Raw genomic sequence first — 26,850 nt, 5'->3', positions numbered from 1 at the left:
GAGCCGCCTTCTTCGGGGGAGGGGGGTGAAGGGGATCTTTGCCCGGAACGGGCATCGGCTTACCCGGGACCAGCAGATCCAATTTCTTGGCCAGAGGGGAGAGGGCCGAGGAAAGGGCTTTGTCCAATTTGGCATCGAGTTTTTTGTCTATGATCTCCTCCATGGAGTCCCCTTCATAGAATTCCTGCTGTCCCTGAAAACCATACGCAGCATCCTCCTCTTCGCAGTATTCAGTGTCTGCCATCGCGATCAGGAATCCGAAATTCCAACTCTAGTCCCCAGCGGGAAGCAAGACCAGCCCGAGCGAGGGCGTCGAGGTTGGGGGGTGCCAGGCGCAGGAGCCGGAAATACCAGGGAAAAAACAAGAGCAAGGCCAAGTCCCACTCTAGGACTAACGGAGGAAAGATGGTGTCGTCTGAACCAATATAAGCTGCCAAAAGCACAGAAATCGCCCACGGCTCCTGGCCCAAGCTGCGTTGATCCCCACTTCAGCCGGGGGCAGAGCGTCGTTCTGGCACCTTCGAGAACTGCGCGTGCCAACACGGCGTGCGCGGGCTCCCCGAGACGTGCGTAAGGCCTCAACGGCACCTACGTACGCTCGTCCCCGAGGGGGGGGCTAACCCCTCACTAATGCGGCTAGCCGAAGCCTGTGCCGCGGCAGCGATGACTGGAAGTCGAGGGAATGGATCGGACGGGCCTAGGTGCGCAACACGCGCCACCACGGGGAAGCGGGGGACGGAGCGAAGCTCCGGCCCCAAACTAAGAGTAAAGCAGACAATGCAGGAATAAAAACGATGCCAAGAAAGCGTAAAGCGTCAATCAAAATATGCAATATACATACATAATCAAACACAATAGTCAAAGGCATTAACCAATATATAGGCATCAAGCATAAGCAATATAGTTAACATGAAAGAAAAGAGCACTTATCTGGGCTGCGGAGCAGCAAAGAAAGAGGAGGCCGGACTAGTGTCTCCAGGATTTATAGACATGATACCTTTGTGATTGGTTGTTGTAAGAGAGGCGTGGTTCAAAGCCTCATGAGAAATGTTATTTTTTACATGTGTACTTTCATTTTTCATTGGCTGCTGTTGTTGCAGTAAAGAAATGAGAAAACATAATCAGAAGCCTCCGGTCCTGCCATAGAATCCAAGGATCAGCAGGCACAAGCCGCCAAAATGTTGTAAATAAACTCCTTGAGTCAGCGGTAAGCATAGAAGGATATTTATTAGAGAGCACAGCAGTAAAGGGCCCAGCGCCTGCTGACCAGTCAACCAACTGCCCAAGCAGAACCTGGAGCCCCCAGTAAACATGCTAATTCTAGAACAAGACAGAAAGGGCATAGAGTATAATAAAGGTCATAGAGAAAACAGGATATGCAAGCAAATAGCTTACAACACATCTTCCACCTTTATAAACAAAAGAATAACACATCAATTGCAAAAATAATCATTGAGATAAGAAGGTGGTTTACGATACCTTGAAACCCTAGAAGTGGAAAGAGAAGGAGGTAGGGAAGGAGAAGAATCAATGGTGGTGCTTCGAAAACTAGAGGAACTAGAATCCGATACATCACCACCGCCAAAACAAGACCTGTCAGAAGGATGAGAGAAAGGAACACATTCTTGAGATAAAAGCATGTAACCACTACCCCCCTCTTTATTTGAAGAAACAACAGAAGAATTGTGAGAAGCAGCAACAGAGTTATCAGACATAGGTTGAAAAGGTGTTTGCCCATTTTTCTGATAAACAGCAACTCGCCTCAAATTGCACTTCTCACCATTATCAAGAAGAACATAATTAGGGAAAACTTTTCTAACAGTAAAAGGTCCCCTAAATTTTGTTAAACCTTTAGCACACCTCCCAGGTTTAACTTTAACCAGATCCCCTTTTGAAATCTTACTTCCCACAGTGGGAGAAGGCAAAGTAGGGTTGGAATCCACAAGATCACCTTTACTCAAAAGTTGTTTGACCCAAGAAGGAACAAGTTTGGACCCAGGAGCCCTTCCACGCAAGATTTCAAAAGGAGATTTTGTGCAATTACCATGAACAGTTGACCGATGCGCACACACCATTTCCTGAACAAGATCAGACACACAACCACCAATAGACACAGCCAGTTGAATTGTTCCCTTCACCAACCTATTGACCCTCTCACACATTCCGTTTCCCTTTGGATTATAAAGTGAAGTCCGATGATGGGACACACCAGAGTGAGAAAGAAAAGACTGCATTTTCTGCGACACCAATTGAGTCCCATTGTCGGTAACAATAACACTGGGAAAACCCTCACATTGAAATAAAGACTTTAAAAACTTTATAGTGGTCTCCATGGTGATATCCTTTACAAATTTAACAACTATCCACTTTGAAAAAACATCAACACACACAATAGCAAAACGTGGATGCAGATTAAGCTCAGGCATGGGTCCAATAAAATCCAGGCATATGGTATGCCACGGCACACCAGGACAAAAAATCTCACCCATGCTAGTGCCAACAGCCACCTTCAAGCGTTTCTCACCTTCCTTGCACATACTACACTGTTCAACCCACACAGCAACCTGAGCATCCATGCCAGGCCACCAAAAATTAGATTTGAGCCTCTGCTGGGTCAGAGTCTGACCTAGATGCCCCTCATGGGCAATATTAAAAAGCTTACGTCTGAGACCACAAGGCGGAACAAACCTGTCATTGCACAAAATAATGTTGTCCCCATAAGTAGACAATTCGTCCAGAATCTTGACAAAAGGACGAACAGAAACCTGCAAACAACTCTCTCTCCTTGAACCATCCTTGATCAACCTAACGACATCCTTGAGGACCTCATCACTTCTCATGGCATCAATCCATTCCTGATGCGAGAAAGAACCAACACCAAAAGAAACAACAACTTGCACCCAAGCAACACTTTCATCCAACAAATCAACATGCACATCAGACTCCGTAGGTTTCAAAGGCAATCTTGAAAAACAATCAGCTTGAAGATTCCACCAACCTTGAATATGCTCAACCTGAAAATGAAAATCCTGCAATTTAGCTGCTAATCTGGCCAACCTCGGAGAACCTCTAATAGCACCACCAGGAGCCAGAATCCTAAGCAAAGGCTTATGGTCAGTTTTAATAACAGAATTGACCGCCCAAAGATAAGTGCGAAAATAATGCGCACCCCACAGAGCTGCCAAAGCCTCCTTTTCAATGACACTGTAATTCCTCTCAGCATCAGACAAGGTTTTAGAAGCGAATGCAATAGGACGTTCAAAATGACCATGTTTCTGAATTAGAACAGCACCCAAGCCAAACGCACTCACGTCAACCATGAGAATGGAAGTTAGTCTAGTGTTAAAAGGAGCTAAAACACCCGCCTTGCAAATTTCGTCCTTGACCAAAATAAAAGCTGATTTCTGCTTAGGACCCCAAACAAACTTGCACCCCTTCTTGAGCAAAACTCTTAAATCAATGGTCTTTTCCGAAAAATTGCTGAAAAATTTAGAATAGTATTCTATAAGGCCCATGAAGGACCTCAACTGATCCTTATCAGCCGGTCGAGGAGCTGACCTTATAGCCAACGGCAAATTCTTCTTTGGCTTAATCCCAGAAACAGAAATTTCATGCCCTAAATATTCAATCTGCTGAACAAGAAAAGCACACTTCTCCCTGCGTAAAGTAAGACCAGCATCACCAATCCTATGTAGTACTTGTCTAAGTATTTTATTGTGCTCAGAAACTGAACTGCCAAAAACAAGAATGTCATCTTGAAAGTAGACCCCTTGAACAACTCATGAACTATGCGTTGAAACACGCTAGCCGCTGAAATCAACCTAAAAGGTAAACGTGTGAACTGAAAGACACCTTCAGTGGTGATGAAGGAAGTGATATGTTTGCAAGTGTCATGCAGTTTAACCTGATGGTATGCGCTCTTAAGGTCAAGTTTGGAAAAATATTTTGCACCCTCAAGTGTAGACAGTAATTCACTAATATTGGGAAAGGGAAAAGTATCAGCAATCACGCACTTATTAACAGACCTGAGATCAACACAGAAGCGCAACTTGCCATCCGATTTTTTAGAAATAACCACCGGAGAAACCCACAGTGATCCTTCCACAGGTTCAATGACCCCACTCTGCAATATTTCCTCCAACAACTCTTTCACCTCGCTCCTGATGGCAAGAGGAATCCTCCTGAACTTGTGTTGAATAGGTACACAACCCTCTTTCATCTTTATCATGTGGAAATACCCCTTTAGTTCACCCAACTCATTCCTAAAAACAGAATCAAACTCACTCAGAATTAGGTCAACAGAATCATCCTCCAAAACCATCACTTGATCAGGAGCCCTGGGTTTGATAATAATATATAAGTCATATTGATGAACCCACCCCAATATGGGTGGACCATCAAAGGACACATAGATTTTCCCAAGTGTGGACCTGTTCTTAAAGACAATGCTGGACTCAAAATAACCAACAATATCTATGGTTTCCCCTTGAAAACCCTTCGGAGAGAAATTAATCTTAAATAATGGTTTGTCGGACCACAACATTCTGAAAGTGGATTGAGGAATGAAGGTGTGATGGGAACCAGTATCCACCATAAGTGAAACCTCCCGCCCATCTATTACAAACATAGCCTTAGGTCTATTTTGTCTTCAATATTCAATACTTGCAACATCAGAGTCACTGACAACTAAAAGCTTCTCAGCAGAAGAAGAACCATCACAAGAGTAATCTTCTACAACAGCAACTTTTTGCTTATTCTTCGCTTTACACATCTTTGAAAAATGTCCAATCCTGACGCATTTTAAGCACTCTTTATTAGCTGCGAAGCAGAACCTGGCCACAGAAGAATGGGAATTGCTTCCACATCTGTTGCAAAATTTGTTTGAAGAAAAACCTTTCTTAGGAAATGTTTTGAACTTATTTTTGATCACTGCAACAGAATCATCTAGACCAGAATGAGAATCAAGTTCTCCATCTTTATCCGAAACTACAGACACTTTTTGCTCTAATTGCTTTTTCTTCGAGTTTTCAATAACTTTGATGGACTTATCAGACTCCTCAATGACTTGTGCAAGTTCAATTGCGACTTTAAGTGTAGGGTTTTTTGCCGCTCAAAGTCTTTCCTGAATTTTGCGGCTATTACACTGCACTATGAGCTGATCTCGTATTAGCTCCTCAGCCATTGTTCCAAACTTGCACTTTATTGACAACTCCCTCAAACGGGTAACAAAGTCATCTCTTCTGATCGCTGTTTTTGTGTATAGAATTTATAACGATGCATCACAAGATTCTCCTCTTTAGCAAATTTAACCTCCAACCTGGAGATAGCTTCCTTGTACAAATCGGGAATGGCTTGACCATTAGCCTGTAAGGCGATCGGTAAAAACCTAAAAATCCTCTGTCCCTCCTTCCCCAAGGTACTCAACAAAATGGCCTTTTTCCTCTTGGCAGAAAATTCTTGACCATCAATAGCCTCCAAATAATTGTCAAACATAATGAACCAGTCCTCCCATTGCACCGGAGGATTTCCAGGTTCATTTAAAAACGGTGGAGTAATGTTTATATTCTGTGCCATGTCAAAGTGAATTTAAAACAAAAATAAACAGGAAAGTCAAGTACAAATACCTTCACTCGTGAAAATTCTTTCGAAATCCAAACCGAGATACAGAGTGATCAGTTACAGTTAAAGTTTGAGGAAATCACTATCGGAAAATGACTGCGGCATGAGAAGGAGGCTTGACACACACGTGAAATGGAAACGCGTGATGTCACACGCACAACGTCAGAAGGGATGCAATCCAAAATGGCAACAAAGTGAAAACGAGGCTTGACGCACACGCAGTCCTGACGTTGGTGAAGCACGTCACACGCTCGCTTGGAGAAGAACAGAGGCATGGAGGAAACGAACTTGAAGTCGTTGCTAGGTAACAGGAAGCGAATACTCACAGGTGAGCAGTTGAAGAGAGAAATTTTGCCAAATTAAGATAAATAGTTTCGAATTTGGCCGAGTTAATTTCCGATGCCTCGATCTTCACTGGAAAGCAAGCGAGACATCACTGGGTTCGATCTGGCCAGGTCCAACTGCTGGAAACGTAGCTCTCGCTGAGATTCGTTTTAAGTGCCTCAAAAGACAACAGAATCCAAGGATCAGCAGGCACAAGTCGCCAAAATGTTGTAAATAAACTCCTTGAGTCAGCGGTAAGGATATTTATTAGGGAGCACAGCAGTAAAGGACCCAGCGCCTGCTGACCAGTCAACCAACTGCCCAAGCAGAACCTGGAGCCCCCAGTAAACATGCTAATTCTAGAACAAGACAGAAAGGGCATAGAGTATAATAAAGGTCATAGAGAAAACAGGATATGCAAGCAAATAGCTTACAACACAAACCTTTTCCTTCTTCTATCCCTTCACTATCCTTCTCAATCCAGATAACTGACTAATATCCACCACTCAAATTACTTTCATATTTCACTATACTAATTCCCCACTAATCCTTATGGGTTCCAGAGTAGCGTGCAACTCGCCAAGAAAAAGCATCAACACCCCATTAGGGGTAACAGTGCTACATAAATGCAAACTTTTTTCCCTCTTCTATCCCTCCGCTATCCTACTCAATCCAAATAACTGACTAATATCCTCCACTCAAATTACTTTTATATTTCACTATACTAATTCACCACTAATCCTTATGGGTTACGGAGTAGCGTACTACTCGCCAAGAAAGTGTTTCAAAACCCCATTAGGGGTAACAAGCGCTATATAAATGCTAACCTTTTTTCCCACTTCTATCCCTCCGCTATTCTTCTGAATCCAAATAACTGACTAACTTATCCACGACTCAAATTACTTTTATATTTCACTATACTAACAACACTAATCCTTTATGGGTTCCGGAGTAAAGTACTACTAGCCGAAAAAGCGCTTTGACGCCTCGTCAGGGGTAGTAAGCACTATATAAATGCAATTACAATAAATACAATACGTGTTGAATGCACACATATGCATGATATATGTTGAAAAATACCACCTACCCATTGTCAGAGTCCAAACCGTATGTGGGCAGTTCCATTAATGGGTGTCTGGCACCAACGCACTTACCTGAATTTTGTCACACACTGGGTCGTATTCTTCATGGTGAAGATGCTGCTGTGTAGGGGGAACCTGGAGAAAGGGATCCACCTCAAAATCTGCTGCGAAGAAATGCAAAGGGGCGAATATGCACCCCAAATCCTTTGTCTCCGCTGACCTTTAGCTGTCGTTCTGACTGTCGCGGTCGGCTCAGGGGAAAACCAACACGTAAAACAGACAACGGTGTAACGCCTCTGTATCGCCCAATGCAGGCTGCCTTCTCCCGACCCTAGAGGGTGGTGGTGTGCTGGGGGTCTCTGTAAAGGAAACACTGCCAACTCATAATACGGCTGATGGCTCACCACCATCGCACCCCTACCGCTGGGACGGTGGTCCACAGACTGCCAAACTTGCAATCAACCCCAAACGTCTTTAAACGTTTCTTTACACAAAAGCCATCCAGTCCAAATGTGCATCCGTTCTTTTCCCACATGATGTAGATTCTAAAGGTACCAAGGGGTTGTAGATTCCCTTGGAGAAGAGGGAACTAAGAAAGTAGCCAAAAAGTAGTACTTAAAAAAAGATTCTATACAAGAAAGTATGTATTTTTTTCTAAAAATTGATTCAACAAAAGGTTTGCTGGGTGAAGATCACCCTTTTCCCTTGTGTTCATCACTGTTATAACAATTTTCTAAGTGGTGTTAATATTTACTATTTTTGTGATTGAGAAGAAAGAAGCGTGAAACGATTGGTGAATATGGAAAGCTGTACATGTCTGAAAATGCAACAAAATTCTGAAATTTGCAAGTGATAATTTGAATGGATCAGTCATAGAGTCTTAAATAAACTAATCCTTTAAATCAAAAAGAAAGTAGGAAAAAATATAAATGTGACAATTTCAGCTGAAATTATTTTACCCTTAGAACTGATATACAGTGATATACCATTACATCCTTCGAATTCTTTACAGGAATATTTGTTGGTTGCCCATAAACAACCTACCCAGAACCATCAAGCAAGTCAGAGAGTATTGTGTACCAATCATGCACAATTTAATAAGGTAAAAAAATCCATCAAGTGCAAAATGTGTCTGAACATTTTTTACACGTGGTCATACTATCGTAATTCAGTGAGTTTTTTATGTGAAATGGGTACTTTCTTGCAAGCGGGCTTAGATTTCAAAGCCAAAAATTAGGACAAATATTCTACCTTTCGGTATTCCCAAACTTATCTTGATTAAAATGGTACTCCACCTGTGCGGGTTAGTCTACCTATCACCCATGAAAGGTAAAGGTCCAAAATGCAATTAGGGGACATCAAATATTTTTCCTTGGGCTTTCAATATATGTGGGGATGTACAGTATTTAGCTCCAGGGTGGGCCGTCACCCAGGGGAACCATCTAACCCCAGACATTTCTGAAAACTAGACACTCTGAGGATTCCAGGATAGAGTGGCTTACATGGATAGCACCACTTTTTCTTATCCAAAACATCGAACTTTGGCTAAAATTGATTTTCCTCACAATTCTGAGCAGGAAAGTTCTGGACTGACAAAATTCCTATCGTCCAGCGTTCCATACTTCTCCCAACAAGCATTTGCAATGCAATAGGTCTCGCATTAGGAAAGTTTGAGGTATTGGTATTGTAAATTACACATTTTTTATTTATGTTTTGGTTTTGAAAATAGCGAAATTAATTAGTTTTAACTTTCGCAAACGTGACACCTATAGCATTTGTAATGCAATATGTGTTGTATTTACATGACTTAGGTGTATTAATATTACAAATAACAATGGCTTTTATTTTTTTAAAATAATTAATACTTAAATAAAAGTTATTGTAATTTATAATGGCAATAGCTTAAACTTTTGTAAATAACTTTTGGGAATATTATGTTCAGTGTATTTTATTGTGATAAAAATCCAAGAACAGAAGTGAAATATTAACATCTTTTTGTGACATTTGTAATAAAGCTTGAAACATTGAGAGAACATATTAGAACCAGTTGTTGTTGAATGGTTGCACAGAGTGATGCTGTGGCCTTCAGTGGTGCTGAGTGATGCTGTGGCCTTCAGTTGTGCTGAGTAATGCTGTGGCCTTCAGTGGTGCTGAGTGATGCTGTGGCATTCAGTGGTGCTCAGTGATGCTGTGGAATTCAGTGGTGCTCAGTGATGCTGTGGCATTCAGTGGTGCTGAGTGATGCTGAGGCATTCAGTGGTGCTGAGTGATGCTGTGGCATTCAGTGGTGCTGTGCCCTTGAGTGGTGCTGAGTGATGCTGTGACATTGAGTGATGCTGTGGCATTCAGTGGTGCTGTGGTGTTGAGTGGTGCTGAGTGATGCTATGGCATTGAGTGATGCTATGGCATTGAGTGATGCTGTGGCATTGAGTGATGCTGTGACATTGAGTAATGCTGTGACGTTGATTAATGCTGTGGCGTTGATTGATGCTGTGCGCTGAGTGGTGCTGTGGCGTTGAGTGGTGCTGTGGCATTGTGGGGTGCTGTTGCGTTGTGGGGTGCTGTGGCATTCAGTGGTACTTAGTGATTCTGTGGTGCTGAGTGATGCTGTGGCGTTGAGTGATGCTGTGGCGTTGAGTGGTGCTGTGGCGTTGAGTGGTGCTGTGGCATTGAGTGGTGCTGTGGCGTTGAGTGGCGTTGAGTGGCGCTGAGTGATGCTGTGGCGTTGAGTGATGCTGTGGCGTTGAGTGGCGTTGAGTGATGCTGTTGCGTTGAGTGATGCTGTGGCGTTGAGTGATGCTGTGGCGTTGAGTGATGCTGTGGCGTTGAGTGATGCTGTGCGCTGAGTGGTGCTGTGTCGTTGAGTGGTGTTGTGGCATTGAGTGGTGTTGTGGCATTGAGTGGTGCTGTGGCGTTGAGGGGTGCTGAGTGATTCTGTGGCACTGAGTGATGCTGTGGTGGTGTAGAGTGATGCTGTGTGGCGGTGAGTGAAGCTGTGGTTGTGCTGAGTGACGCTGTGGTTGCGCTGAATGAAGCTGTGGTTGCGCTGAGTGAAACTGTGGTTGCGCTGAGTGAAGCTGCGGTTGTGCTGAGTGAAGCTGCGGTTGCGCTGAGTGAAGCTGTGCCTCCGGTGAGTGATGCTGTGGTAGCCCCGAGTGATGCTGTGGTGTCCCCGAGTGATGCGGTGGAGGCACTGAGTGATGCTGTTGTGGCCCCGAGTGATGCTGTAGTGGACCTGAGTGATGCTGTAGTGGTGCGGAGTGATGCTGCAGAGTGAGGCTATGGTTGGTGCAGAGTGATGCTGTGGTGGTGCAGAGTGATGCTGTGGTGGTGCAGAGTGATGCTGTGGTTGCGCTGAGTGAAGATGTGGTGGTGGTGAGTGTTGCATTGTTTGTGGCGAGTGATATTGTTGTGGTACTGAGTGATGCTTTGTTGCTGCTGTGGTGGCGCTGAGTGATGCTGTGCTGGTGCTGAGTGATGTTTTTTATGGCCCTGACTAATACTGTGGTGACCCTGAGTGGTGCAGTTTTTGGCCCTGAGTGATGCTGTTTTTGGCCTTTAGTGATGCTGTGGTGTCACTGAGTAATTTTGTTGTGACACTGAGTGATGCTGTTGTGGCCCTGAGTGATGCTGTGGTGGCCCTGAGTAATGCTGTGGTGGCCCTGAGTAATGCTGTGGTGGCCATGATTTATGCTGTGGTGCTGAGTAATGCTGTGATTAAGGAGAGTGCTATTGTTGTAGAAGGCTTTGAATCCAAAGTGGGAGCACACTGCTAAAATTACCTTGGACTTTTATCTGAATACAAGCAAACAAAACCAGGTTGCGTGTGGAGTGCGCTTTGAAATATTACCATTTTCGATTCACTCATGCATGTCTATGTTTGGAATTTGTCTTAGTTACAAGCATTTTTCTTTGTCCTGTGCATCAACAAATAAAGCAAATAAAAAACTGACCCAATAGTGCTACATTTATAGATAATTAGGCTGTAAAGAACAATATAACACAAATAGCAATAAAAGGTGAAAAAAACGAGGCAATAATACGAACAATCCAAAAACACCAGAGAGAGCACAGGTTACTATTAAAAAAATGCTTTTTTTTAACCAGCTGGACTAGTATTTCAGATAAAGTAATAGAACAGACACACCGGACAACAAGCCCGTAGTAGAAACATGATGTCCTAACAGCATAGAGTAAGTCGCAAGCAAGGTAGCAACCCTAGATTATATTTATAGGCAATTTGTTTTTGCGATGCGTCCTGTTTACATTTTTAGTTACTCAAGAGCACTTTATTAACCCCTTCTCTTTACTCGCGTTGTAGACATTGAAGGAAAGGACTGAAGGCCACCAGTACACCCATCGTTGTTTTTTGCGATACACAACATTTACAGAAAGGGACCTTTGCGGGAGCTATCTTGGTAATGTTTTAAGTGAGCTCATGAAGTGTTAGCGTCCCAGTGCGCCCCCTAAGCATGAGGCCTAAGGCTCAGTATGATTTCACTGTGACTCAGTTGTAAGTTGAGCACAAGTGTGGCATGTGCAGAGCTGTTTTGTAGGTCTCCAGCCTCATTAAGAAGGTAGCAGGACAGTGTGCAAGGCAGAGGGACACGCAGAGTGAGTGTAGAAAATAAGTGTAACTGTGAGGATAGAGGACAAAGCAGAGTAACAGCCACGGGGAATGAAAAGCATGAGGAAAAGTGGTAGGAGAGAGTGCAGGACACAGTGACAGGGACGCTAATTGAAAAAAGTAAGAACAACTGTTACGACAGAGTGCGAGGCAGATGAAAAGCACGGCGAGTGAAGAACCTAACATAAAGATAGGTGGCAAGATAGAGTGCAGGGCAGAGGAACAGGCACAGTGAGGGAACAACATGAGGTTAGGTGGCAGGACAGAGTGCTTGGCACAGGACAGGCAGATTGAGTCAAAAACATAAGGATAAGTGTCAGGGCAAACTGCAGGGTAAAGAGACAGGGATGGCTAGGCTGGAGGAGGGGAGGGTGAAGCGAGGCTAGAAGCATCAGGCAAACTATAATTTGAGTAGTATGTGTTATAAATGTTCCTGGAAATTAGTGTTAAAAGTGCTTAAAACAGGTGTTTACCTTGTGCAAAGGGTTGAAGAAATAACCAGTATTTAAAGGCAAAATAACAGATACATTTGCGTATTAGCATAAGGCTTGTGCTGCTGTGTAGGGTAATTGCAAACAAAACAGGTGATGGACAGAATGTGGATCAATGTCACACATTCACCCCAGTCCAAAGATCTGGGCCCAAATCCATCGTTTTTTTGCACTCCACACCACCCTGGGTTAGACAATGGCGATATGCAAATCAGCTCTGACCCTGTGCCCCATGGGAACAGTCCAGTCCGAACTACAAAAGCCATGTCCTTCCCAGAACGGAATCAAGCATCCGAGGACCGGACCGGTTTCGAGGTAACACCTCTCATCAGCCCGGCTAGCTTGACTCCAGTGGTGTGGAGTGCCTGGGACCCACGTCTGAGCATCCCCAGCGCACTTATGGCGGTAATTGCAAACAAAACAGGTGATGGACAGAATGTGGATCAATGTCACACATTCACCCCAGTCCAAAGATCTGGGCCCAAATCCATCGTTTTTTTGCACTCCACACCACCCTGGGTTAGACAATGGCGATATGCAAATCAGCTCTGACCCTGTGCCCCATGGGAACAGTCCAGTCCGAACTACAAAAGCCATGTCCTTCCCAGAACGGAATCAAGCATCCGAGGACCGGACCGGTTTCGAGGTAACACCTCTCATCAGCCCGGCTAGCTTGACTCCAGTGGTGTGGAGTGCCTGGGACCCACGTCTGAGCATCCCCAGCGCACTTATGGCGGTAATTGCAAACAAAACAGGTGATGGACAGAATGTGGATTAATGTCACACATTCACCCCAGTCCAAAGATCTGGGCCCAAATCCATCGTTTTTTTGCACTCCACACCACCCTGGGTTAGACAATGGCGATATGCAAATCAGCTCTGACCCTGTGCCCCATGGGAACAGTCCAGTCCGAACTACAAAAGCCATGTCCTTCCCAGAACGGAATCAAGCATCCGAGGACCGGACCGGTTTCGAGGTAACACCTCTCATCAGCCCGGCTAGCTTGACTCCAGTGGTGTGGAGTGCCTGGGACCCACGTCTGAGCATCCCCAGCGCACCTATGGCGGTAATAGCAAACAAAACAGGTGATGGACAGAATGTGGATCAATGTCACACATTCACCCCAGTCCAAAGATCTGGGCCCAAATCCATCGTTTTTTTGCACTCCACACCACCCTGGGTTAGACAATGGCGATATGCAAATCAGCTCTGACCCTGTGCCCCATGGGAACAGTCCAGTCCGAACTACAAAAGCCATGTCCTTCCCAGAACGGAATCAAGCATCCGAGGACCGGACCGGTTTCGAGGTAACACGTGGGTCCCAGGCACTCCACACCACTGGAGTCAAGCTAGCCGGGCTGATGAGAGGTGTTACCTCGAAACCGGTCCGGTCCTCGGATGCTTGATTCCGTTCTGGGAAGGACATGGCTTTTGTAGTTCGGACTGGACTGTTCCCATGGGGCACAGGGTCAGAGCTGATTTGCATATCGCCATTGTCTAACCCGGGGTGGTGTGGAGTGCAAAAAAACGATGGATTATGACCCAGATCTTTTGACTGGGTTGAATGTGTGACATTGATCCACATTCGGTCCATCACCTGTTGTTTTTGCTGTGTAGGGTAATGGCGACTGACAAAATTGTAATTGTAACTTTGTGACTATAATAGAATGCATTGTAATATTATTTGTTGATATTTGTGGCATTGATGTTCAACGTTCCACAAGTGTAGTGATATTGTCAAACAGGAAATGTCACTGCTAAATGGGCTAAAGGTGTCTTTTAGTCTGGCTGTTTGTATTTGTCATTGAAGCTTTAAGGGAGGGGTAAAGGCGCAGCTTGAGGTATCGAAACCAAAACAAGGGTGTTTTAACAGCCAATTTAGAACACACAATAGATGATGTGATAGATTAGAAAAGAAATGTTTTTCGCAGACGCAAACAGCGCTGCATGGCATGAGTTTGTTATATGGGAACTAGAGGCAGATCGCGTCCAGATGTTTTGCCCTATGTGCACGCCGACACAAAAGGAAAGACATTAGTGAGAACATAAGGAAAGGTATCAGGATAGAGTGCAGTGGCAGAGGGAAAAGTACAGCTAATAAAGAAAAAAAAATCAGGCATAGGCGGCAGGACAGAATGTGAAGCGAACGGTGCGAATAAGGGACAAGCACGTAGAGCCCAAAACATGAGGATGGATGGCAGTACATATTGCGTGATAATAAGAAAGCAATGGGGAGGCAATAACATGAGCTAGGTGGCAGGATAGAGTGAAGGCAGAGGGAAGGGCATGGGCTGTTCAGAATATACGGCTAGGTGGCAGCAAATAGTGCAAGACAAAGGGACAGGTAGGGCGAGCTTAAAAACATGAGGATAAGTGGCACGAGAAAGCGCTAGGTAGAGAGGCAGGGACGGTGATTAAAGTTTGAGGCTAAGTGGCAAGGAAAGTGCGTGGCAAAGGGAACAGAATACGCACTGTTGTGGCAACAAAAGCGTAAAAAGCCTATAATACATTGGCAACGCCACTGGGAAAGTGACTGAGCAGGGGGGCAGCAGAAGAGTGTAGTGCTGCTGTGATGAGCCTAAAAATACGTCGCCCCCAATTCAATGCCAAATCTTATCTTATCTTATCTTATCTTAAGGGAGACTTGTATAGCGCTCTGTCACCATAGGTTTCCTGGCGCTGGGTGGTACTGAGAGATGTAGAGAAGGGGAGCTAGCCAGACTGTGTAAAAAGATTGGTTTTAAGAAGTTTTCTAAATTCCAGCAGAGACATGGAGGATTTGAGCGATAACGGCAACTGGTTCCAAAGTTTGGGAGCCAGATGAGCAAATCTGCAACCACCATATTTTTTGAGTTTGATTGGGACTGCAGTCAGAAGTTGACGATGTGAGGACCGAAGGTTACGTGCCGGACAGTAAGGAGTCACTAGGGACTTTAGAAAAACGGGTGACGTGCCAGTCACAGCTTTGTAGGTCAGGCAGCCGATCTTAAATGCGGCTCTCTGTTCGACCGGCAACCAGTGGAGTTTACAGAGCAGTGGTTTTGCAGACTGCCACTTCGGGGTCTTAAAGGCTAGTCGGGCCGCCTGATTCTGCACAACTTGCAGCCTATGGAGCAGGTATTTCGGTTGGCCATGATACAAGGAGTTGGAAAAATCCAGGCGGGAGAGCACAAGGGCGATCAGAACTTGTATCAGGGCTTCAGGCGAAAGTAAGTGGGAAACTTTCCTGATTCTCCAAAGCTGAAACATACACGAAGATACGACTGCACCAACCTGAAGCTTGAGGGAGAGCTCTGAGTCTATGATACCCCCCAGGCTCTTTGCCGACTTAGCCGGGATGGGCGGGGGCCCAGCTCTGTAGGCCAAAACTGTGGGCCCCAATAGATGGAGCTACTGCCAGGAAGAATTAGCTCAGTCTTCCCTGGGTTCAGCTTGAGCTGATTGAGGTTCATCCATTGCTGGATATGTAACATGACCGCCTGACAGTCGAGAGCTGCATTAGAGGTGTTAAGAGGAAAGATGATTTGCAGATCGTCTGCGTAATTGAAGACGGTAATGTCCCAGCTCTTCAGGGAATGGATGAGCGGGCGAAGATAAAGATTAAAAAGCAGGGGAGACAGAGAGGAACCCTGAGGCACTCCACAGATGAATGGTTCCCTGGTAGCCGTGAAGGGACCCAGGTGGACAGCCTGGGTTCTGCCTGTCAAGAAGGATTTAATCCAGACCAAGGCCGAGCCCCGGATGCCGGCTTGCTCGACACGGTGGAGAAGGATGTTATGGTCCGACAAGTCCAGAAGGATCAGGGCCTGAGGAGACCCTTTGTCGGCATTGCTCCTGAGAGAGTCCATAACCGCCAAGATCACAGCCTCAGTAGAATGGGCAGGTCTGAAGCCGGCTTGGTTAGGCTCAAGGTAGCCGGAGGACTCGATGAACTGAGAGAGGCAGCAGGTGACATGTGCCTCCAAGATCTTAGAAAAATAAGGCAGGAGAGAAATAGGCCGATAGTTGGCAAGGTCCTCTGGATCGGCTCCGGGTTTTTTCAGCAATGGTACCAAGGCAGCCTCCTTGAAGGAGTTGGGTACAATCGCGGCCTCAAGAGAGGTGTTTAGTAGAGGCAAGATGCAATTCGGCAGAGCCAAGCAGATGTCCCTGAATGCAGAGGGAGGGCAACAATCATTGGGGGAGCCAGATTTGACTCGAGAGGCAAGTTTGGCGAGGGAAGGAGAGTCAAGGAGGGGGAAGTGTGACAGTGAGCATGGGTTACCAAGGGAGGGGGCAAGTGGAGCAGCAGGGGGGGCAGGGGGATAGTGTTCTTGATCTTAATGATCTTTTCAGTGAAAAAGCTATTTAAAGCATCACAGGATTGTTGGGTGGGAACCTGGGAAGGGAGAGTTCTGGCATCAGACGTCAACTTGCCCATAATTCTGAATATTTCCTTGGACTTATTGGGGGCAACAGAGATTCTTTCGGAGAAGTATGAAGATTTCGCAGCTATAATTGCACTTTTGTATATTTTTCGTGCCTCAACGTAAGCCTCTCTGTCGAGTGGTAAGTAAAAACGCCTCCACCTGCATTCCATCTGACGCAGATTAAGCTGCTGGGATTTCAGGGAGGTATTGAACCACCTGTGTGACTTGCTGTGGCGAGAACGGGGAAATTTGGAGAGGGGGGCGAAAAGACCACTGGCTTTGGTGATCCAGCTGGAAAAATCGTTTTCCAAGGCCTGGACTGTCGCGTTGCTGCGCAATGGAGGTTGAGTGTCAGCCAGGGAAGATAGAAAACCTTGCGAATCAAGGGTGCCCCATTTGCGAGCAACCCCGCCTGCTACGGCAGGAGCTTTAACACGGCCCCTGACTGTAATCACCGTGTCGATTAGGTGATGGTCCGACCAAATACAGGGGGTAACCACAGGACAGGAGAGAGTGAGGTTGTAGGTCTAGATGTGGTCTAATATGTGACCCCTGACGTGAGTGGGAGAAGAGACAAGTTGATTCATGTTGAAGTTAGAGAGGACTTCGAACAGCTCGGCAGCATGGGGGCCAGCATCGCTGTCGTTGTACCAATAGTTAAAATCGCCGAAGATGGCAAGTCGGGCAGATGAGGTGATCAGATTGGCTTATTGTTCGCTAAAAGTGGCAGGAAACAAAGGCATAGAGGACGGGGGCGAAAGAGGACAATGAGAGTAAGGGCTCCCTCTCCTGTTTCAAGACTGATGATAAGATTATCTACATCGACAAGACATTGCAGACAAATCAGCAATGAACTCTGCTAAACCTTAAAATTGTTCAAATTGTTTTCAGTTATAATATAAAAACGAATTAGTCCACAAGGCAAATCTGATTGTTACTGTACTCTTGTAGTAAAGGAAGTAAGGTGTTCAAAAGAGTAACAATATGCCACAGAAAAACTCAAACTACGTCAGAGGGACTCTTTGCTCTGTTTCGTTAGTACATCTTTTTACGACCTAGGTTTTTGACTGACAACTTCATACGTTCTGGGAGTTGTCATGTGTTTTTTTTTATTGTACCAGCTGGACTAGCATGCCGGATATAGTAATTGAACTGACACACCGGATAACGAGCCCCGTACTAGAAACCTGATATCCTAACAACATGGAGCACGCGCAAGGAAGGTAGCAATCCTAGACTATATTTATAGGAGAGTAGTCCTTGCGCTGCGTTCTTTTAAGAGCTCTAGTTAATCACAAGCACTTATATTAGAATAAATGTAAGGACAAAGTACGGGGCAGATGATAGGCAGTGAAAAACATAAGGGTAACTGTTAGGACAGAGTGCGGGATAAACAAATAGGCACGATGAGCGAAGAACATAAGGGTAAGTAGCAAAGCAAAGTGTGAAGCACAGGGACTGGGCACAAGAGAGAACAAGCAAAGTATGTGAACTGAAGAAAGGAAAGTGGGCTTAAGGGTAGGGGAGAGACGGGAAATCGTTAAGTGATTGGACTCGTGGGGCTAGAGTGCGAGCTTGGAATGTGATCCGAGAGACCCTATGGTGCCAGCTAATACCTCAAGTCAGGATGACGGGAGGCGGGTGTGCTATCGAGAAATTACCCCCGAAACCGAAGCCAGCCTAGCTCTTGTGCCTTGCTGACAGCCTCGCTCAATCCAGGCGTTCTGAAGATGACGCGGGTCACGTTGACACTCTACCCCAGCATTTTGTGGACTAGTTTTACAGCTCCTCCACACAAAAGAAATGCAAATAGATCGTTCACCGAGGCCTTACACGCCTATATAAAGCAAATTTTGTAGCAACGCTTCCAGGTAGCGAGTCAAGTGCTTACTGCCATCACTGACAGGGCTAATCTGCGTTTCATCCTTGGGAGGTCGATTACAAAGTGTAATTTAATTGACCGATTGAAAGTCATTCTTTAAAGAGCACTTCATAACAAGCGCTGTGTAGGTCGCTGAACGCTGTGTGTGTGGTGAGGGAGGGGGCACGGCACCTCCGATCAGTACAGCACAAATGGCCCAATCTTGAAGCGAATAAGCAGGAGCTCGGCTGGACTTCTGGGGCTGGCAACGGGCTAAAGGGGGGGGAGTGAGGGAACCTTTGAAGTGTGAAGCTCTCTCGGCATTGCTGTGGAGGGTCTGAAGCGCGTGCACGGGCACATGAACTGCATGTAATCCGAATTTGCGCTTAGTTTAAAGACTGTTTCAGCTACAATAGATCGACATCTGCAATGCGCAAGCGCATTGGCAGAGGTCGACCTAACAAAAATAGTATCCCACTTGGGGGTGCGGGTGTTCCACCTGCGAGAAGACAGGCCCCAAATTGCAACATGGAGACCACACGATTTTTCCTTGAAATTACAATCTTTCGGAGGATATGGGTGGCAGCAGTATTTGGGCCCAACGGTGGCCAGCACGGAGGGAAATCTACCAACCTAAGACATTTAAAAAGATAATACATCACCAGGGAGGTGTAGCTTACGTGGATCTGACTTTTATTTACCCAGATTTCCCTGCAGACATTCCAAATAAAAGATTTTCATTACATTTCTGAAAAGGAAAGATTTGGAATCTATGGGGAAATCAACAAAAGTCCTACCCCCAGGGTCCCAGCACTTTCTCACTAGACATGTTACCCTAAATGGGAGAGTAGGGCTAATGTACAGGCAGGAACCAATCAAAACTTAGATCATGTTAAGTCAATGTAGTCTTCGCATGATTACACATTTAGTCCATTCCTACTTATGCGGTAGGCCCACTCACACATATGGGGTACATTCATCGAAAGACGTGTGGGAATGCAGAATGTTAAGACTAATGTCACTGGCTGGTAGTGCCAGATATTTCTGACAAATAAATGTTGGGAATAGTGCTTTATTTGGCCCACACTTTGACTTTTAGCAGGGAGTTTTAGATAAGAAAATAATATTGGAGCCACAAAAGCCAACCCACCTTTTCTCCCCATAAATCGTTAGTTTTTTCTATAAATGACCATGGGTAGAAGGGTTTCCTTGGCGCTAGCCCCATCCAGATTCGCATTGTTGAGTATGGTGAAGCACCATTAATAAGAGAGGGCATGCCTTGAGTGTCTCACGATACACTTTCCTTCCCTCCACAACACTGGGTAAGAAAAAGTATATTAGTCTGCATATATGGATGATGCCTTGCTCATTTCATGCACGTGTGTGCGTGTGAATATGCACACACCCCCACACCCCTATCCTCTGGGGTAGCGGTGGGGAGTCTCCATCCATGGGAAGCTTGAATATATATTGTTTTATTTCCTACAACATTTGGGATTCAATTTTTATCAATAGGTCCTTATCAATTCAGCGTCACAAAACATTCATTTAATCAAGTTAAAAGTCACATAATTTTACTTTCACTTGAATATGATTTCAATTCGCCGTATGAATCTGCGCGTCCCCGAGTGTCTTCATGTTCAGGCAGCCGCGGCCACTTATGAGTTAGATAATCATTTCCCTTCCAGTGTAAATGAGGCCACTGCCCCGCCGTATAATGCGTACTTAGCAAGCGCTCAGCTGTTCATGCCGCATCAGGTGATGATGCGGTTGTCTGGCGGAATAGGAGACAACAAGTTGCACGTCCCCGCTCAGTGCTTCCTGACACATTCAGTGAGCTTCAGCCCCCTTTAACACGCAGCGGTGCGGCCAGCACTATGCCTCCTTCTGCTGAAAGAATTACTCAGCGGCTGCCGCCCCTGTCAGGTCTCTTTAAGGCCTATCCCCTCCCTCAGAATCCCAGGATGCATGGCGGGCGCCCCTCTCACCTGCTTCCAGAAGGGGCTAGAATCTCCGCAGCTCCCCCTGGCTGCCAATCACAGACGCTCCCCGGCTCCTCCGCGAGAAGGCGGCTTCTGCAGAATGAGCGGCGCCGGGTCCGTGTGACGTGGTACGTTACCCGGTGACGTTGCAGATCTTTGGTGCGCAGGCCCGAATTGTTTACATTGATGTGTGGTTGTGTGAGTGGGGCAGAAAGTGCTTGCTTCGTGAGCGTGCTCAGTGCCTATATATCAAAGTGATTTCAACTGATCGTGTTGGGCGAGGAGCAGACAGTGTTTCCACCGAGCACACACATGTTTATGGATATTATTAGGTACTTTCAGAGCAGAGTTTCGCATGCTTAAAATAGGCGATACTTTTAGAGTTGCAAAGCTCTGGACTTGGAGCCCTGGCTAAGTCAAAGCGACACACCTCTTGCATACACGCAGCCAGCATTTTAGAACCGGGAAGTGGGAGACTCATAGCTACCAAGGTTTCATATTGCTATGTGTGACATTTTCAAAATGTCAGTTTAATTATGAGTGTCATTTCAACGACTAAGTGACACTCTCTCTCGAGCAAAATCAAGCAATGAACACGTGGGAAGCATAAATATCAGAAATTAAACGTGTTTGAGCAACGAGAAACTCTAAAGAACTTAAAAGTAGTGGAATGCCTTGGGCAAGTTTCAGGAGAGTGAGGCCTAGGCACACGTAGTTCTTTTAAATTAAATAAGTGTTCATTATTGTCATTTGCGCATCATAATGTGTAATAATAAAAACTGCACTAGTCTGTGCTGACACATGAGTTGCCAGTTGGTGCTGGCTTTGCAGACACGGCTGGTACTGGTACTGTAGTGTACACAGTAGTTTTGTTTGACTTAATTTCTAGAAAACTCACTACTCCCTCCAACCACCGCTCTTTTCAATTATTCATTCATCATGATGCGCTAATACTGCTGGCAGTCTCCGCATACATTTGAACGAAAACACATACATAATTTAGAATTTTAATATACCTGTGACCCACCAGTTCAACAAGAACAGATACTCTACTACCATATACTCACCAGGGCCCATAAACTCACAGTGTGTAAAACCGCTGGGGTCAAGTTTATAATTTCAACAGTGTTCAAGATTAGTTATTTGAAACTCCTAACTAACCTTTCACTGATCAAAAAGTTATTTCCTCTGGTCAATGGACCATTAGTTGAACTAATTGATGGTGAAAATGACATAAATGAACTATACTTTTATTTCAATGTAAATAACCACAGGCTCAAGAAAGTATTAAATCTCTGTCTAAATTAAAGATTGTGGACCACTTCAAAAATACAGTACAGTCACCATCATACATTAGGGAGAAAATTCAATTCATTAGACACCAAGCAAATACTTCAGACTCATACAATGATAAATGCTCAGAAAGGGAGAGGATAGAGAGAAAAGTACATCAGTAAATTAAAGAGATATTATAATTCCCAAGGATGGTGTGAAAAAACAACCCCCTTGCCAAAGGGTTGGTAAGGGTCCCCCTGGATAGTGCAGGGGACAAAGACTTCAGGACAGGATTCAGGACAAGATGTAATGTAATGTAATGTAATGTAATGTAATGTAATGTAATGTAAAAATTACTTATAAAGCGCGGCATTCACCGGACGGTTTCTTGGCGCTGATCACTTGTTTGGTAGAGGCAGAGGGCGGGAGGGGGAAGGCTTATGTGTAGATGCTACGGAAGAGATGAGTTTTTAGGAGAGACCTAAAGTTAAGGTAGGAAGGAGAGAGTCTCAGTTCCAGCGGGAGGGAGTTCCAGAATGAAGGTGCCAGAAAGGAGAATCTGAGGCCTCCGTGTTTTTTGCGTCTAAAACGGGGAGTCTGGAGGAGCGCAAGATGAGAAGAGCGGAGGAGCCTAGAGGGAGCATAAGGATGCAGGAGAGAGGAAATAAAGGAGGGACCAATGCCGGCCAAAGATTTATGAGTCAGGCAGCCCAGTTTGAACTTACAGCGCTCTGAGACTGGAAGCCAGTGTAGGGCTTTGAGGAGGGGACGGACGTGGTGGTGTTTTGGTTGGTGATAAATCAGGCGAGCTGCCTGATTCTGTATCAGTTGTAGTCTATTAATTTGATATTGTGGGATGCCAGCGTACAGGGCATTGGCGTAGTCAATCCGAGAGATGACTAATGCCAACAGTGCTAGGGTGAGGGCCTCAGTAGTCAGAAAGTGGGCGATTTTCCGGATCTTCCTAAGCTGGAAAAAACAGGAAGACACAGTGGCACTAACCTGGTGCTTCATTGATAGGTCCTGGGAGATGTAAACCCCCAGGCTTTTCACTTTGTCAGCAGGGAGGGGGGGGGGACCAAGGGAAAGGGGCCAAAAAGTGGAGTTCCAGGGATTGGATGGGCCTCCGACAAGAACGAGCTCCGTCTTGTCGGGATTAAGTTTAAGATGATGAACGCCCATCCAATTACTGATGTGGCAAAGCATGGACTGGAAATCTTGGGCCGCTTCATCCGAGGAGTCGAGATTGAAAACGAGCTGAATGTCGTCTGCATAGTTGAATGCAGTGACATTCCTGCCGCGGAGGGAGCGGATCAGGGGGGAAAGGTACAGGTTAAAAAGAAGGGGTGACAGGGACGAACCCTGTGGGACACCACAGGTGACCCTCGTCCTGCCTGCCGTAAACTGGGAAAGACGGACTGATTGGTGGCGGTCCGCCAGGAAGGAGCGAACCCAGTTAAGGGCCGTTCCAGTGATACCCGCCTCTTTGACACGGTCGACTAAGATGGTATGGTCGACCGTGTCAAAGGCCGCCGACAGATCTAGGAGCACCAGGGCTTGACTGATGTTGGAGTCAGCGCCTCTACGGAGTTCCTCCATGACAGAGAGGATAACCGCCTCTGTCGAATGGGCAGGTCTAAACCCGGCTTGCTGGGAGTCTAGAAAGTTGGAGTCCTCAATGAAGGAGCTGAGGACGCTGGTCACATGTGTCTCAAGTACCTTACTAAGGTAAGGAAGAAGGGAAATGGGACGAAAGTTACCCAATACCGAAGGGTCGGCATTGGGTTTTTTTAGTATGGGGACCACTTCTGCATTCTTGAACTGACTGGGGACCATGCCGAGCAGGAGGGAATTGTTCAAGAGAGTTAATGGAGGAGTAGGGCAGGCCGAAAAAGCGGCCCGGAGAATCGCCGGGGGGCAACAGTCAGTGGGGGAACCAGATGAAACTTTGTTTAGAAGGGAGAGGAAGTCTTCTTCGGGTATAGAGGGGAGCTGGGTCAAGGAGAGGGGATTAAGAAAGGGGGCAACCTCCGGGAGGGACAGCGCCGGGGGACCAGAGGAAATACTGTTTTTGATTTTGCTAATTTTGTCAACAAAAAAGCAGTTAAGAGAGTCGCAGAGTACCTGAGATGGGAGGGGTTTGATGGTCACCCTGTCCGGGTGAGAGAGCTCCTCCACAATAGCAAAAATATCCTTAGATTTTTGCGCAGAGTTGAGAATTTTTGTGGAGAAGTAGGCAGTTTTGGCGGCTGAAATTGCCTGTTTATATTCTCCGGATAATTTTAGGAAGTGAGATTTTTCTAAAGGATCGTAGTTTCTACGCCAGTGACGCTCGGCTTGGCGAAGTCCCAGCTTTAAGGTTTTAAGGCTGTCTGAGAACCAGCGATGTGCGTCGTGGGGGCGCTTAGTTCTAATTAACTTAAAAGGGGCGATCTTGTCGCTGGCGGACTCCAGCCATTTGGTGAGTGCGGCTTCCTGGGAGTCTAGAGAACCTGGGCCGGACGGGGCTGAAGATATTAGAGAGGAAAGAAAGAGGTCGAGGTCTGCTTTATTCCAGTTGCGGACCAGGAGGCTAGGGCCTTGGCTACGGGGGGGCGGCGGGGGGACCAAGAGAAGAAAGGAGATTAAGAAATGGTCCGACCAATGACAGGGAAGGATCGTGAGTGATTTAATTTCGAGGTTGTAGGTCCACACCTGATCTAAGGTGTGGCCTTTGGAATGAGTGGCTGTGTGAACATGTTGGAGGCCATTGAGCCCACTTAATAAATCAGTGAAAGCCAAGGAGTGAGGGCTTTCGTGCGGGTCCGACGGCCAGTAATTAAAATCTCCTAAAACCAGGAGTTTGGAGTTATTAATTGTGAGCTGAGATAGTAGATCGCAGAAAAGGGAGGGGAAGTTGGGCATGGGTTGAGGGGGGCGGTATACCAAAACGCAAGTAAGAGGGGACACCGAGGATTCGAGTCTGATAACCAGACAATCAGCCTGGGGGATGGTAAATAAAGAGAGGGAAGTGAATCTGAGGGAGAGTTTGATGATAGCGGCTACGCCACCTCCGGGTTTACTAGCTGGTCGGTTGGTTTGGAGGATGTAATACCCCGGAGGAATGGCTGCCAAGATATCAGGGGAGGAGTCCTCGTTCAGCCAAGTCTCAGTTAGGAGTAGGATATCAGGACGATCTGAATCCAGGAGATGGCAGATGTCATGTTGGTGACTGACTAGCGACCGGGTGTTAAGGTATGTGATAGTGAGTTCCATGTTAGCCGGTGACTGAGCAGGCTGTGTTGTGGGAGTAGGGAGGGATAGTTAGATAGTTACCCTCTCTAAGACACCAACGGTTGCACTGCTCCCCTCTGACACTCTCTTCCTCCTCAAGATTCTGCCGCGATCTTCTGGTCCAATCCAATTAAATTAGGATAGAAGGTTCTGCTTCAGGCTTTGCATTCGATTCAGCATTTCTCCCGCATTCGTCATCTGCATCTCTTGTTTTGCTGCATTCGGCAAGACCCCATCTGACAGCATTCAGTTCTCTCAGCAAATCGTTATCTTACTAACTAACTAAAACTATCTTAATTATACCTTTCGTTCTGCATGTTCCACCCATTAATGTTTCAGTATCGTAAAAATACTAAATCTTATTGGTCAGGCAAGGGGGGAGCTCCATCACACCATGCTTACATGTCATTAATGTTCGCAAACCCATCCCCTTAATTTTTATTCATAGTTTCAGGTCTCACTCGCATTTATATTTCCCTTGCAACATTTTATTAACATTCTAAATGGCAAGTCCTCATCGTTGAACATTTCACCGTCCGTTCCCCGAGTATGTCACTTGGGTCCTTGGCTCCTGTTCAATGTCTAGGTCATGATTCCGGGTTATCTTTCAGCAGTCATGCGCAGTCCTCACGTGACTCAGCTTAATTCAGTTATACGAGAGAGGCCCAAATACGCACTAGTGATAAAGTCAGAAAGACAGATATTAGATTCACAAATAAAGTGGTCACACTGTATACTACCCACCTCTACTCTATTCTCCTTTACTTATTAATACTTTTCCCGCATTAGCATTAGTAAAATAGCGTGTTTCGTTTCAAGCAAGCAGATGCCATGCACTTGATTCTTCAAGACTCCATTTTAGTATCTTCTGCTCATGCGCCAGAATTTCCCTTCAAGCATTAATACCTCACACTATGTAGATGCAGTTGACGCATGCGCAAAATAGTTCCCTGTTTAAAGCGATATTAGTCCGTTGTTCATATTATCCACGTTAGTAAACACAGAAGCAAGCTTCATTAACCCGCTTATTCATATGGTGCGTATTAGTTATTCACAAAACATAATTTATTAGCTTATTAGTAAGTTAAAGGAGCGGATTGCCTCTGAGCAAGTCTCTTTTCTACGAGTCCTTGCTCCATCAATCCCCTCTCTGATGGCATTTTGAGCCATCACATAATTGCCCATCCCAACCAGAGGCCAACTTTAGCACATCTCAGCTTCTTTTCCTTCTCTCTGATCTTTGTCAGTTTCTCCTTCTTTCAGATCTTTCATCTTTTTTATATATCTTTCCTCTTATTCCCTCTTTCTTTTCTTTTTTTCCTTTCCCATTCACTTTATATTTTTTTTTATTTTCCTTTCTTTCTGCAACATTTACACCAAATCATTGTTGTTAAAACTATTATCATTATACCAACTACTGGAAGAATTATTTGACATAAAATACTTTCCCCTAAATCAGAAAACCAAGTCCCTATTGAAGAAATACTGTTTATTAGTCTCACCCATACACTGTCAACCTCCAGTGGTTTAAAATCTCCGTGAAGTCTTGTAATATTTTTAATATACCCTCTGATTTCCTTACTTTTGTCAGGAATGTAAGTGCAACAATGTTGAGCTTTCAGCATTTTACAGACTCCTCCCTCTTTTACTAATAAAATATCAAGCGCAAGTCGATTTTGTAAAACCATTGACCTAATTGCAACCATTTCTGTATTTATCATCAAGAAACCACCAGCAGTATCAGTCGAGAGACAATCAACTACTGTTGACAATTTACAAATTCTGTGTGAATTCAGAATGACTCTCACTGAATGCACCAAATATATCTCCTATTATTTCTGACAAACTATCTCTCTTTCTCCGTGTTAGTCCATTAGTACTTTCATTGTTTCCAGTGATTCTTTTT

At 45.4% G+C, this 26,850-nt stretch overlaps 1 protein-coding gene across 3 annotated transcripts in view; it reads right to left on the bottom strand.

Annotated features, from left to right (window-relative positions):
- Positions 1-20,535, bottom strand: part of KCTD21 (potassium channel tetramerization domain containing 21) — a 183,134-nt gene extending 162,599 nt beyond the window's left edge. The window contains exon 1 of one of the 3 annotated variants that reach the window (XR_015296609.1): positions 20,403-20,535. The gene's annotated coding sequence lies outside the window, so the exon portion shown is untranslated. The remainder of the gene's footprint in view (positions 1-20,402) is intronic. The other 2 variants (XR_015296608.1, XR_015296610.1) reach the window with 2 other exon arrangements.
- Positions 20,536-26,850: the final 6,315 nt, after the last annotated feature.

This window comes from Lissotriton vulgaris, chromosome 6, assembly GCF_964263255.1.
Source record: "Lissotriton vulgaris chromosome 6, aLisVul1.2, whole genome shotgun sequence".
NCBI lineage: Eukaryota > Metazoa > Chordata > Amphibia > Caudata > Salamandridae > Lissotriton > Lissotriton vulgaris.
This window is presented reverse-complemented; position numbering and strand designations above follow the sequence as displayed.